The following is a 14,861-nucleotide window of genomic DNA, read 5'->3' on the forward strand; positions in this document are numbered from 1 at the left end:
GGGGAGGAGGGAGAAGAAGGAGAAGGAATTATCCTAGTGTTCAAGCATGATGGGAAAGGAGCGTACCAGGCTGGTATTTAGGAAGCAAGTTCAATTCCAGTTCAGCTAAACATGTCATGTGACCTTGAGTAAGTCACTAGCTCCTCTGTACTTCAGTACCCAATAATTCCATCCTCAATATAAGAAAAAAAAAAAACTTTTCAAAAGAGACTTGAGATCCTGAGACTTGAGTTCTTCATATCGTAAACATTCAGGCTAGTGTAAAAGCAGGAACTTAGGCGCTTTAGAACAAATTATACCAGTACCTTCTTAGCTCACGGGGAACTTGTGAGGCACTCGGAGGCTATATTACAGAAAGCTTTAAAAGTATGCCAATAGAGGAAATGGTCACTTTCACCACAGAAGCACAGGAAGTGTCAACAGTATTAGTTATCCAACTCTGACAAGGATACTATGAGCATGCAAGCCAGAGAAACAGGTTACTATTGTATAGCCAGTATTGCACAGCAACACCTGTCCTCCTATCTCAACAGAGACCTCAAAACCCAGGACATATTCTTTACTGAGGGGCTGTGGCTATGATATGGTTCCCCTGCCCCCTACCCAAGATGATCAGGCAATTACAGTCTGACCCCCCTTGAGGGAGCCTCTCTCTAGCATAAGCAATATGCCCAGTTCAAGCACTTTGTGCAGTGGTGCATCCTCACCTAGTGCCCCTCCTCATTACTGGGCACAACATCAGATTTTTGCATGTATCTGGCACTACCTGCTACCTACCACTTCAAGCTTTGCCTTGGTCTACATCTTCTGAGACTCAGTCTTCCCACGAGAGCACATACAGCCCCACCCCTTGCAGGGTTTTAGTATGCTTAAAATTCCAGAGGTCAGCAACAGCATCCCCAAATAATATTAGGGCTTGAAACCATAGCCCCTTCCCTTCCTAGGCTCTTCCTCAAATTAAAGCAAGCCTCCACTTTTCCCCAAAAGTCCCCCAGCAGCACTTATAAACACTCAAGAAATGCAAATCTTAAACAGCTTCCACCACACCAGGCTTCAGCTTCTCGCTCCCCCTGGACCTACCAGACCTACTTCCCTTGAACCATATCCCTATTCCCCAGGACTCACCACTCATTCCACTATCAACTATTTTCCTCCCTAATTCAGAGTTCTCACCTTGACTGATTTTCCTCAGTCCCAAGACAAGTCCTTTGCAGATGTCCCTGCTGATTCAATTATCTGCCCATATCCAGCTGCACCTCTGAGAACTAATTGAATTATCTGGCTCCTGTCAAACCTTCTGTGCTGCAGTGGGATTAACAGACCCTTTTTGTTTCCAAATTTCATGTGCTTCACATTCTCACCAAAAAAAGGCATTGAAAATACCATGAAATGTACTAGGGGCTGTATTATAACTGATTTTACCTGATACTGTGGTCAAGGTCAGCAGTGCAAAGTCGCAAATCAGGAATAGATAGATAGATAAACAGACCAATAATCATTTATAGATTTACTGTATTTACTTAAATATAAGACAACAAAATTTTGATTCTATATATGGAAAATTTATAAATTTGTTTAAATTCTCCAGGTATGAAATCTAATTATTGGAGGCTTGCCTGGAATTGTACCCTCTTATTCCTAGAGCAAGGACAATAAATCTGGGGGGGAGTTAGGTAACCCCCTCCAATTTCTGACCACTGCAGCCTCTTATCTTCTTTACTATCCAACCTTGCTCTCTGTAAGCACATGGAAGTGAGAAATAAACTTAAAAACTTGTCCTTGAAAAAAGCATATGAGTAATGACAAATTACTACAGATACCTAGAGATTTAGCCATGCAGAATAGATACAGGGTGCATCTACACAAGATGCATTAAATGTGTATTAGCCTAATTTCATGTGCATTACAGGCACATGTCTACATGCACATACCCTTAATGTGCATTAAAAATCATGAAATTAAGCTAATTGCACCTGAATTTGATATCTGCAAATGCACGTATCAAATTTAGGCACAGTTAAAGTGCATTAACGCACATGTAGCTGCAACCCTGTACTAACTTTAGTACTGGGTCTGCCCAGGCAATAGGGGCACCTGGCAGGGCTGCAAGGACTTGGCACTAACTTTAGTACCAAGTTCCTGCACATGTAGACACCTGTCAAAAATTGCTTAATGCACATTAGTTTAAGATGCATTAAAATTAGTCGCACTTAAACACATGTGTAGACATGCCCATATTTTACCTTTTTGAAAACTGCTGCAAGCTTTAGTGCAGGTACTCCATGAATGTACTTTTAAACAGCACTTTTATACTTACAAGTAATATAATTTTTTTTAATTTAAATTTTCCATGGTCAAAGCGAAATCAGTCAAATCAACTCCAAATGCATAAGTCAGTCCAGAACCATAAGTGGCCCTACTACTGGCAAACATCCTCCACCCGTATCTGGGGCTTCAGATGTTCCCAACTCCTTTGGCAGGCATCCTACGTGCAAGCCAAAGACCAGAAGCTTGGGGTTTGGATGCCCCTGAGTTTTGCTTGCCCTCAGCCATATGGCTGTAGAAGCAAACTAGGGAGGAGTCTCCCATTTCCAGAAAGTGGGCATAAAGCCAAGATCTCTCCACTCCAGTGGCAACGCATAGGGGGTGTACAGGGGTACATGTGCACCCCATCACAGCCAGCACTCCCTACTTAGGCAATGGGCAGGGGGGACAAGCAGGAGTGCTCGTACCCCCCCTGCAAGCGCTGGCTGGGGAGTGGGGGCATGAGGAAAAACACTGCTGGCACTTCTGGGAGCACTGCTAGCACTTCTGGGTGCCCTGCTTACACTTCCAGGTTGGTGTGATCAGTCACTGACTGGCTGCTGGGTAGGTATATGCCCCCCCTGACTCAGGAGGCCCCAGTTGCCCATGCTCCCCTCTAGCAGCTAAGTGGGAGATTAAGTATGCATTACCTTTGCAGGTACTACCCCCATGCCAGGAAAGAGATTATCCCTGAGTGTGACTAGGAAAGCTACCTCAATGATCACAGTGTTTCCCCTGCCAGGTAAGCATAAGTACTACATAATCTAATGTAGTACCTATGCTAGCTAATACACAGAGAGTCGACACCGCTCAGCAAGGTGAGAATTCCTGCTTAGCAGGGGGTGGGAGGGGGAGAGGGTGAGAGCAGCTTGCAGTCTCTGCTGAGCACAAGCCAGGGAGCAGAGGGGAGGGGCCAGTTCTGCTGTGGAGCAGAGAGCCTCAACCAGCCCAGAGAGCATGCTGAGATGCTGGAGGTGTCTGGTTTAACTTCAACCAGCAAGGGGTCTGGAACAGAGTGCATAAACTGGTTTCAGCCAAATCAGTTAAGTCTGAAACTACATTCAACCAGGTTTCTGTCGAACTAGTTTCAGCCATTTTCAAACTGGTTTATGTGCACTGAACATCTGTTCTGTTACAGGTTTAAACCAGTTTCTGATCAATTAAACCATTACGTGTAATGTCTGTCCCTCACCCAGGGGGTTTGCTAGCATTGCTGTGTCAGATAACTTTTCACACCTTTACCTAACATAACCCTGACAGCGAAATGTAAACAAAACACCATGCAGATTTTCTGTTTGAGGAAAGGCCCTATTAGATTATATACAAAAAGCTGAGAGTGTTTTTTGGTTTTTCAAAATGATGGAGAACATTTTGTAAGGAACATTTTGGACTGCCAGGGGAATATACTAGATAAGCCTTCTCCATCTCCAGTTTCAATGAATATTCCTCTCTCCTTTGGAGCCCTCTGATGCTTTGCCAAAAGCATTCCTTGAGATGACAGTTAGCTAATGGCAAGCATCAGGAAATCCATCTAAAATACACGCACACACAAATCAGAAACTAGGTTTTAAATCAAAACACTTGGAAAAACACCTTAGTCAAAATGATAAGATTACTGCCACTATCATTCTAAAATGAAGGGGAAAACTCCAAGCAATCAGAATGGACCAAAAGGAAGGGGAAAATGAGGTAGTGGTCCAGGAAGAGCTTCAACTCCAGTGCTTTCCCTCTCTAATAAAGATCCTTTCATTAAAAGATATATGAAGTACATAAGAGTCCAAATAGCATTTATTTACTTTATTTATGGGATCTATATGCTGCTCTTCCCAACTAAGTCTCAAGACAATTTAGAGTAACAGACAGAAACAACACAAAAGAAAATGGAATAGAATATGAAACAAACAATTCCTTAAGCAGTATCCCACCCTAACCTGGCTTGCTAAATGCCTACCCAAACAGGAATGTCTTACAGCATTTCCAGAACATGTCCAGGCTCAGGTTCTGGCAAGCCTCGAGGAGAAGGGAGTTCCAGGGCTAAGGAGTGAATACTAAACGTGAACTCCCATCTGTTTTTGCCAAGTAAACTTGGCATACTGATAGTACTAGCAGAAGTTTACTCCCAGCTGGTCTGTGGGATCATGATGAGGCACAGGAGACCGAGCAATTGGTAGGAACTTCTGTGTAGGGGAGAGTTTAAGCAGCTCTGTATGCCAGTGGGTCACTTTTGTCTTTCAGCTAAATGAGAATTTTCTTATCTGTTCCACTGGCTGGTGAAGAATAGTCTGACAAAGAGTTTTTCTCCCCTCTCATCTGAAGCATCTAAGATGTAAGCTAGATATTCAGCAATTCTAATTTTAGAAGATTTGAGCTGGAAGGGTCTCAAGTGGGGTTCTCTAGGGCACTATCTGCATCTTGTTCTGTATTACAAATAGAACACAGTAGGATAATGTCATACTAATGCACAAAAATAACAAAGCATCCTACTGGGATGTACAACCAGGAGAGTTGTATGTAAAGCTTATGAAACAATCCCCTTCTTCCAGCTCAACACTGGGAAGGCTTCAGATGAAGCACTGTGACCAGTTGGGTATCTCGTATCAAGAAAGAATTGAACAACTGGGGAAAGTCCAGAGAAGAGAAATGAAAATTATCAAAAGTCCTTTAAGCATGACCCAGGGGGAAGGATTGAAAGAATAAGTTTTGTTTAGTCTAGAGAAGACTGAGGGGAAACATAAGTCACCTCATTCTTCTGCAGAAAGGAAGGTAATAAATTGTTCTCCAAGTCCACTGGGGACTTGAAAAGAAGTAGTGAGCTAAACTGTAGAAAGGGAAATTTAGGTTAAACATAAGGAAAAATCTTTCCAATTGTAAGAATAGTTGAGCACCAAAATATGTTACCTAGCGATATGGAGGAATTACCAGGAATGGTTTAAGGCAGAAGGACACACCAGTTTGCTTCTTTGGATCCCTTCCAGTCCTATTTCTGTGATTCTGTAATATTATATAAAGCACAGACATTACACTGTGTTGTATCCAAGCTACAAACAGGGGAGTTAGCCAATTGGAAGAGCTGTCCTTCATATCAGCCATCAAAAATATTTTTTATTTTAAAAGTGAATGTGTACAACCGAGTATCAAAAACAATGCTTTTTTCTAACTGCTATCCTGTAAATATATGCTGGGATATGCAGCTCAGCTGGGTTCTTTCCCTCTCATATATTATCATGATTAATAACAAATTCTGCTTATTTATATCCATAGAGATCCATTAAAAATGGCAAAAGTAATTGTGTGAGTCATGTGAGAGGGTTCAGATCCTAGCTGTAGTATTATGCCCCTCGCTGATCAGCCACAAAAACCTCAATCTTAGGTATACAAGAACACCAGAATGGACTGGTAGAACACAGGTGTGGCCCTGCTGGGTAACACACAAACACACGGGCAGTCCAGTAAGTTTTGGAATGTGTTAGGGATAATTTGTTACACTGCAGAAGCCAACTAAGAAGGAAGCTCTTCTTGATTAATTTACTGCTCACTAACAGAGAGGCTGAGACTCTGAAGATGGAAGGCAGCTCAGAAGCAATGATCGTGAAATGACCATTCAACATCCTAAGGAAAGCAGGGAAGGAAAGTAGCAGAATAAAAACACTGAACTTCAGAGAATATACTTTCATAAATACAGAGAACTGGTGGACAGGATCCCAGAGGAAAAAAACCAGGAGCATTCATTGTTCCTTAAAGAAGCCCCTATTTAGGACACAAAAGCAGAAAATCCAAAGTGAATGGAGGACTGGAAGGACAGCAAGAGACCTGCCTGGCTAAACAGCAAAAACTTCAATGAACTGAAATAAAAAAAATAATACTCTTATAGAGAGCAGAAACTTAGCCATATTACTGAGGGTAAGCATAAGAGTATAACAAGACAACTAGGAAGGACAAGTCATGAACTGAAATGCCACTAGCAAGGGACTAGGCATGTGTAGTTGAAACGAGAGCCATATGTGCAAGACACTTTAAAACAGGCTAAATGCTTTTGCACTGCTTTAATGGTGTCAGTGTTTGCACGCTTTGGCGGCGTATTCCACATTAATTCCAGCCGCTGTAGGAAATTCAGTGGCATAATGTGCCTTAAATGACATGGGGCGCAGCAAATTAAAACTCCTTCAAGGAGTTTTAGTTTGTTGCCCCTACTGCTGCGGAGCAAAGCACCAGGCTCCGTGCAGCTCCATGGCTCCACAGAAAGCCCTGCAGGCAACCTGACAGCAGCCCAGGAAGGCAGCTCTGCCCAAAAAAAGCAGAGAGCCTGATCTTCTCCCTCCACCTCCCGAAGCCTGCCTGCATGGGAGCCCAGTGCTTCCCTCCATGACTGCAGTCCCCCCCCAGGACTGTCTGAGAGTGGGTGCTGCCTCCACTGCTGTGGAGGCAAGCACCAGATCCCCCTACCAGCCCAGGGACTGCTCCACCCACTGGCAGCTCGCCCTCCCCTCCCCACTGGAGGGGCAGTAAGTCAGCAGGCTGTGTGCATAACACAGGGGTTTAATCAGCCCCAAATCAAAGTGGTGTCTTTTAAAACCCATTGCTTCAATTTAGGACCCCTATTTCATCTAGACATGCCCAAAACAGCAGGAAGAAAGCATTCTATAAGTATGTCAGAAATAGGAGGAAGACCAAGGAGAGTGTAAGTCTCTTACTGAATGCAGAGGGTAAGTTAATAATAGATGACAAGCAGAAGGCTGAAGTATTTAATCTTTTACTTCAGTCTTCAGGAATCAAATCAGTTATCAGATGATGAGCACAGTTAGCAGCAAGGAAAGGGTAGGCAACAATCAGCATAAAGTAGGGAGAAATGGGTCAGAGATTACTTAAGGAGCGAGCTGGATGTTTTCAAATCATGAGACTGGAGATGCATCCTAGAGTGCACAAGAAATTTGCTGGAATAACTGCAGTGCCATTGGCTGTTATATCTGAGAATTCATGGAGGCCAGGTGAGGTCCTGGATGACTAGAAAAGAGGAAATATTGTGCCCATCTTTAAAAAAGGGAAGAAAAAGGATCTGGGTGATTACAGATCAGTCAGTCTATTTTCAATACCTGGAAAATTATAGAGCATATCATTAGGGCCCTACCACACATTCAGATTAAAGCTGGATAGAAACCAGCTATAAAGCTGTTATATACTAGTAGCTGATTGGCCCTTATTATAGCTGGATGGACATTTTTATGGTGTAATAATTACTTTTGCAAGTGTGGCTGGTTTTATTTTTCACATAAGGCCAGCCTAAATTTATTGTGTGATTAACCGGTTAATTGCATAATATATGTAAGGTGTGTCGGGGACAAAATAAATCTACTAAGCACCTGGAGAAGAACAAGGTGATCAGTAACAGCCAGGATGGATTTATCAAGAGTACATCATGCCTGACCAATTTAATTTCCTTTTATGACAAGGTAAAACCTTCATGGATGGAGGGTAATAGTGAATGTGATATATCTTCACTTTAATACAGTCTAGACAAAAGCACTGTAAAATGAGTAGATAACTGGTTGGATTACCATGCTCAAAGAGTAGTCACCTGTGGCTCAACACCTCTTCTCATTTAGGCATCAAGTGGGGTTTCCTCCGGGATATATATGTATAACATCTTTATTAATGACTTGAAGTATGGGACTGAGTACATGCCTAGTAAAACTGCAGATGACCACAAGGTGGGTAGCAATGAAACACTTTGGAGGATTCCATTAGGATTCAGAATGATTTTGACAAACTAGACAAAATTATCTGAAATTAGTCAAATAAAATTCAGTAAAGACAAGTGCAAAGTACTTAGGATGGAACAGTCAAGTACACAAAAAACTAATTAGGAAATGACTGGTTAGGCTGCAGTACTGCAGAAAAGTGGATTATAGTGGACCACAAACTGAATATGAGGCAACATAAAAAACCCCTGAAGCAAAACAAAAAACCAATAGCATACTGGGATGTAATAATAGGAGTGTCACCTGAAAGTTAAGAAAAGTGATTCTTCCACTCTATATTCAGAATTGATAAGTTCTCATCTGGAATAATTAGTCCAGTTTTGGGCACTGCACTTCAGGAAAGATGTGGAAAGAATTGGAAAGGGCCCAAGGAAGGCAAAAAAATTAACTGGAGCTCTAGGAAACATAACTTATAAGCAAATGTTGGTAGAAGTAGGATTACTAAGTGCAGTGTTTCCCAACCAGTGTGCCGTGGCACAAAAGTGTGCTGTCAAAAATGAACAGGTGTGCCGCGGAATTTCACTATGGCAATGAGCTACAATAGGTATGAGGATGGGGAACTTAACAGGTGTGCCATGGAAAATTTGTATTAATGTAAGTGTGCCTTGGGCTGGAGAACATTGGGAGACACTGATTTCGTGTGGAAAAGAGAAGATGGGGGTGGGGATTTGATAACTGTCTTCAAATACATGAAATTATAAAGAGGATGGTGATAAAGTTCTCTATGATCAAAAGGCACAGGACAAAAAGTACTGGTCTTAATATGCAAAAAGGGAAATGAATGTAACAAGTTGGATTTCTGAAGAAACATTCTTGCTGTGAGTGGTATCACTGGACCAGACTACCCAGAGAGGTTGTGGACTCTCCCTATCCTGGAAGTCTTTAAGTGCAGATTAAACAAACATTTGGCTGGGATAATTTAGATGGGGATGATCTTGCCTTGAGCACGGGAAGGAACTAGATGATATTTCTATTATTCTAACCGGGCTAGATGCTATGTCGTCATACTGACAGGTGACTAACTGTGACATCACCACTACTGAGCAGTAGCAACAAGCTATTGTGCAGTAGCTTGTTGCTACTGTGCGGTAGGGTCAAAAATGAACTGTGCGCCACTGGGGCTGCCCGTTACCAGAGGGTACTGAGCAGTCATTTAGCAAGTACTAAATCACTGTGCAGTACCAACTGCACACATGTAGAGGCACCTCTGTGTACATAACTTGGTGTGAAGGCTTGTTATGTTGAGGATGCTTGAGAATGATTTTCAAATCTCATATTGAATTCATCACTTAGAAAAGTCCCCCTTCAATCATCTGATCACTTTCCCATGAAGCTATTAAGAAACTGGCATGGAACCTCACAATAGCATTTTATACAGAACCACACATGAATAAAAAAGAGCCTGTATAATTTCTTGGCCCCACTGAAGCTAATGGCAAAACTCCCATTATTTTCAATGGGGTCAGATTCATATTCTTCACAAAAGGAGGGGAATGACATCCAGAGTAAAGGATTCCTAATGGGCGAGAGGAATTCAGCTCTGGTAGTGACCGCAACAATTCTTCACTGGACTTACTAGGATTTTGATTCATAGACTGCAGTCCATAAATCCCTTAATATCTCTAGACCCTCAGGGTGACATTTCTGCTGAAACCCAAGAAGAGAAGACTGTGTTTGTTCAAACTCTTTAAGTAAAAGCCATATCACTGCAGAGACTGATTGCTCAGGTTGAATCAGTAAAATAATTTGAAAATTTCTCACACTTTCTTTTTAAAAACCTGACAATTGTTACTTTGAAATGCCTGCAGCAGCAATTCTCAAAAGTTATTTGAAACGGAATCTCCTTCCAACAACAATACTTTTTTCACAATCTAAACCCCACATGATTATCTGAAATAAATACAAAGCTGGCAAATGCTCAAGACCTCACTGAAAAGATCTAAACTCCATTTGGATTTATAAAGCCTAGTTTAAGAAATGCTGCTCTATCATATGAAAAGAGCTAAAGAATCCTATTCCTGTTTTAGTCTGTTACTATTCATATCTGAAAGTCTTACATACTTACAAATAGAAAATTTCAGCTAAGATCTGACTATTTAAAAGAAAAAATACTTCCCCAAATTCATTATCTTCTTCCCAAATTTTAATACTTCATTTGGATTTCCATGACATCCGTACATTTTTCATTCCTGTCAAAAGAGGAGACAGTGAGATTTCCTGGCTTTCTTCCAGCCTTGAATTTCCCAGGGTGCAGATCACTTTGGACCAGATTCTCATTTCAGATGCTTGCTGCATAGCTCAGGAAAAGCCCCCTGCCGTGTGATTTTTCTTGTGGAGCACTGCAGTAAAAGCCACTTGCCTGAGATTAGAATTTATCCTTTGGAGTCACTCAACCAGCAGGGGGATCTGCAAGCTGTTTTATTCCTGAGTTAAAGTATCAGTGTTTAAATCAGCTGTATTACAGTGAAAGAGTAGTTCCTGCAATATTTTTCATATACACTGTAAGATAAAAATGAGCTGAGAATTTCACATTCCAGGATTCACAGAAACTGCAGGCTTCTTCAGAAAAGAAAACTGGTTGATGAGCAAACTTTATCAGGTTAATATTAAACTCTGAATGAATATTCAGGAAGCTTGCAAAGAAGAATTTTTCCAACTATTTGAGTTGGTCTAATAAAAGATTTACCCAAAGAACCTTGTCTATCTATGTCCTTAGACTAACACGGCTACAACCTATACCCCTGAATGCATTTTTATACATTTTTCTGTGTTAGTCATAATAAAGCTGTATATTTGTTCCCTTCTAAAAGACTTATAGCAGAAACATTAACCCTGCCTTAAATTGTGTGTCACAATCATACTACACTTGTAAGCACTTGCCATTCTGTTACTATTCATATCTGAAACTCTTACATATTTCTGAATACAAAATTCAGTCTAGTTTAACAGAGACTGCCAACACTTGAATAATTAAGAAATAGCACCTTTTATGCTTTTTATGCTTTGGCAGTTGGTTATGGAAAGGGTATACAAACATTTAACTTGAAAAGCATTTGTTTTTAAATATGATCGTGTCACAGAAATGTTTACAAATACACCAACAAAAAGTACACAAAGATAAGAAATACTTTTCTAAAGTGGCTGTATTTTAAATTCATCAGTGTATTCTGCCAGACTCTTAACCTTAGCAGTGGTTTTCAACTTTTTTCATTTGTGGACCCCTAAAAAATTTTTAATCGAGGTGAAGACCTCTTTGAATTGTAAGTGTGGGTATTCACATATTTTTGATTGATCATAGTCATCTTTTGCGAACCCCTCGAACCAAAAGTTGAAAGCCACTGCTCTATATGCAGGTAACAGCACAGAGAGAATTAGGAGTAAGGAATGGAGTTAGCTCCAGTTTCCAAAGAGGAACTAGCTCTTTGAAACTAAGGACCCTGTTACACATTGCACTTTGAGCTGCTCAAATGCTGATCTGTATTAGTGCTAGCTCAGCTTTGCAGTAGTCGCACCTTAAGCTAAAACCCTTCTCTGACTGTCCCAAACTTGCATAGCTGTGACCTGCGACTAGAGGGCTGGCGAGTAAGGGCCCAGCTAGGAGCTACAGCTCTGAGTTGCTACTACAGAGCTGGTGAGCCAGGACAGGCTTCTTCCCCTGCTCTAGGTGGGAGGAGGGAGGAGAGAGCTGGGTTGGGGGCCAGGAGAACCATGGGGTTGGGAGATGGAGAGTTAATGGGATGCGGGATGAGTAATGAAATGAAAGATGGAAAGGAAATGGGGGTGGAGGACGTGTGGTGAAACAAAAGACGTTAGCCACTGAAGGATAAAATAAAAAGGAGTTAAAAAACAAATTTAAAAAGAAATAAAGAAGTAAATTAAAGAAGGTCTCATGTTTTAATACTTTGAGATTCGGGTGTTGGGGGTACTGGCTGTGCTTCCTGGGGTGGCTGGGAGGTGGGAGTAGTAAGGGAAAGCACTTTTGGAGGAACAACTACCCCTGCCCCAAGAAGTAAGCCACAGCTCATGTGGACCCAATTTGGCCCCCTGCCATGTTCCTCCTTCCCCCCACTGCCCTTACACCCCACTCCTGGACCTGTCTGTGCCCTGAAACCTAGGTAGCTGGTGTGTGTTCTGCAGGCTGTTTGCATGGGGTTGTACCCTGGGGGTGGGAAGGAAACACCCCTGGGAGTTGGCTTGGTGCTAGAACTGCCTCCTGGGCAGTAGAGTTCAGGGGGTAGAAAGTTTGTCCACACAGAGCAGGAGAGTGGGGGAGGGTCCATAGCATCCTGGGATTCTGGAGGACTACAATTTGGGGTGCACATCTGTGGAGAATGGCCACATAGTAATGGAACATGAGCTGGATAACATGGATCAGAAATAAACCTGCCCCAAAGTGGTGTAAATTTAAGTCACCTAAAGTGTGCTTAAAATTAGTTGCAGGTGTTAATGTGTAGACAATCCTGGAGTTAAGAGCTCCAGGAGCCACCTAAACTTAATGTGTAACAAGGGTAGGACGTAGGACGTAGGACATAGACATGGGATGGGTGAAGTTGTTTACCACACCCAGTCTATGTTTATGTGGCTTACTTTAAGCCACTTAAAAGTAGCTTGGAAGTGGCACATGCAGCCATTTGCTGCTCCCAGAAGCATCATGGGGAACCCAATCTAAGTAACTCAGGGTGGGAGTAGGGGTAGGCAGGTCTGGGGAGGTTGGTGGATCTGTGGAGGGGAGGGGTGGCAGGTCTGCAGCAGGTCTGGGGGACTGCCCAGACAGGGCAGGGTGAGTAAGAATGCCACAGCCCAAGTGATGGAGCAAATTGCTGAGGTTTCCCATCCCCAGGACAGGGAACACAGGCAAGCATTCATGAGATCTGGTTAACAGTTTCTTAGATCAGGTTAACCCAATCTCGATCTAAGTTATTGCCCCTCCTCATTTGAACTGAGATCAGGTGTACCATTTTCTGGGTGATTCAAGCTGAATGCCCGCACATTGTATTCTGACCTGTTTGCTTGTTTTTAAATTTTAATTAATTGAACTGTAAGAAGAAAAATGTGACTGAAGAGGATCCCAGGATGGGCAGACAGTGTTGTAGTGTTTATCATTACTTTGCTGCACAGTATTTCTTTAGGATCCTGATACCCTGAAATAGGTAAGGCATACTGTGACCTTCCTGAAGGATGAAGTCATCACTTTACCAGACCACTGAAGTGCTGTCATGCCATAAAGTCATGCTTCAAAATGGTGAACCTGCTTTGGAACTTGAACATTAAAAATCTCCAGCTCTCTTCAAATTTAATCTCAATCACTTGTACTGATTTGAACTTGCTCGGTGGCATTTGTACAATCATTTGTACTTTCTTAGTAACAACTTCTCACTTTGTCTCTATGGCTTTTCTGCAGCCATTCTTAATAAGGAAGGTTTGTACCAAGACATGAATCTTACACTGTCATCTGAAAGTAGCAAACTTGGTGGAAAAACCTGCCTATTTTTGCTAAGAAATGCCATGGCTAATGAACTGCCACTAGGAGTAACTAATCCTTAGCCTTAGGACTTCTGTCTGGCAGCAGTTCCTACTTGACTACCATGTCATAGTGAATAGGGGTGAATAAAATAGTGAAGCACTTAAAATGAATAAAAAGTTAATAAGGAGCCAGTGTAGAGTGGGCAGTGCTAGTGGGATGTGTTGTCCTCCATTTACATTGTTATGGTGTATTGAACCAACTCCTACATCATTGTGGGCTTCTGTCCTAGACTCATCATCATAGAAGTCACACCTGGAGTTGAAGAAGATATTCTCACCATATCAAAGCTAGCATCTAAAAGGAACCTTCAAAAAAGTTTTAAATATATCCGTCAAAAGGTGTCTAGTAAAACAATATGCCAGTTCAGCTATAATTTCAGGTTGACCCCTGTCTGTCTGGTTTTATCAATTATAAAAAGGTACCATAATATCTTGATTATGTGGTCTGGTAAAATCCTCATTTCCTCTAATATTTCCCCTTCAGACACTAGAAAATGTTTGTCTTTCAAACATCTGTCCTACATTTACCATTGTAAATAACAAGACAAAGAAACCATTTCATTTCTTCAGCAATGTCAAGCTCTTAGTGTTTTAAATTATTCCTGCCATCTGTTGGAGACCCCTGCTGTCTCCTTCTCAGACTTCTTTCTTATTCTGTATGTGCTGGAAATTTTTCTTTATATAACTTAACCTCTTATGTAATTTCATTTCCTTTTATTCCCTTTCTCTGCCTCCCCTTCATTTTCTATTTTACAATGTCAACTTTATTCTGTAATTCTTGCAGACCTCTTGTTTTGTATACAGGTATCTTATTTTCAGTTACATTTTGTATCTTCTTGTTCATACACTTTTTCCAATCATAAGGAAGGTTCTGGGTAACATAGGGCCCCTGCAGGACATGCTAGGAAATCTGGTCATCACACCAGATGACAAAGCTAACATATTTAACAATTTCTTTGCCTCCATTTTCATGAGCAGGGACTGGAACAGCCACCTGCCCGGGCCCCCCTTAAACACCAGAGGAGGCGCACCTAGGCCAAGGGTTCGTGAGGAACTAGTCAGGGAACTTCTGGAGGGGACTGGATGTATTCAAATCAGCTGGTCCGGACAATCTCCACCCCAGAGTGCTGAGGGAATTAGCTGAGGTCATTGCAGGACCTCTGGCACAGCTGTACGAGCACTCGTAGTGCTCTGGTGTGGTGCCAGAGGACTGGAAGAGGGCCAACATGTTCCCATCTTCAAAAAGGGGAGGAAGGAGGACCCGGGAAACTATAGGCC

General features: G+C 42.0%; 1 protein-coding gene across 3 annotated transcripts in view; it reads right to left on the reverse strand.

Moving 5' to 3' along the window:
- CORIN (corin, serine peptidase) overlaps window positions 1-14,861 on the reverse strand; it is a 236,358-nt gene that overhangs the window by 178,537 nt on the left and 42,960 nt on the right. Inside the window, exon 1 of one of the 3 annotated variants that reach the window (XM_019553232.1) lies at window positions 778-1,111. The exons of the other annotated variants lie outside the window; for them this stretch is intronic. The gene's annotated coding sequence lies outside the window, so the exon portion shown is untranslated. Of the gene's footprint in view, window positions 1-777; window positions 1,112-14,861 lie in introns of those variants that run through there. 3 annotated transcript variants of the gene reach the window in all.

The sequence above is a fragment of the Crocodylus porosus genome, unplaced genomic scaffold (genome assembly GCF_001723895.1).
Source record: "Crocodylus porosus isolate Cpor-Errol unplaced genomic scaffold, CroPor_comp1, whole genome shotgun sequence".
In the NCBI taxonomy this organism is placed as follows: domain Eukaryota; kingdom Metazoa; phylum Chordata; order Crocodylia; family Crocodylidae; genus Crocodylus; species Crocodylus porosus.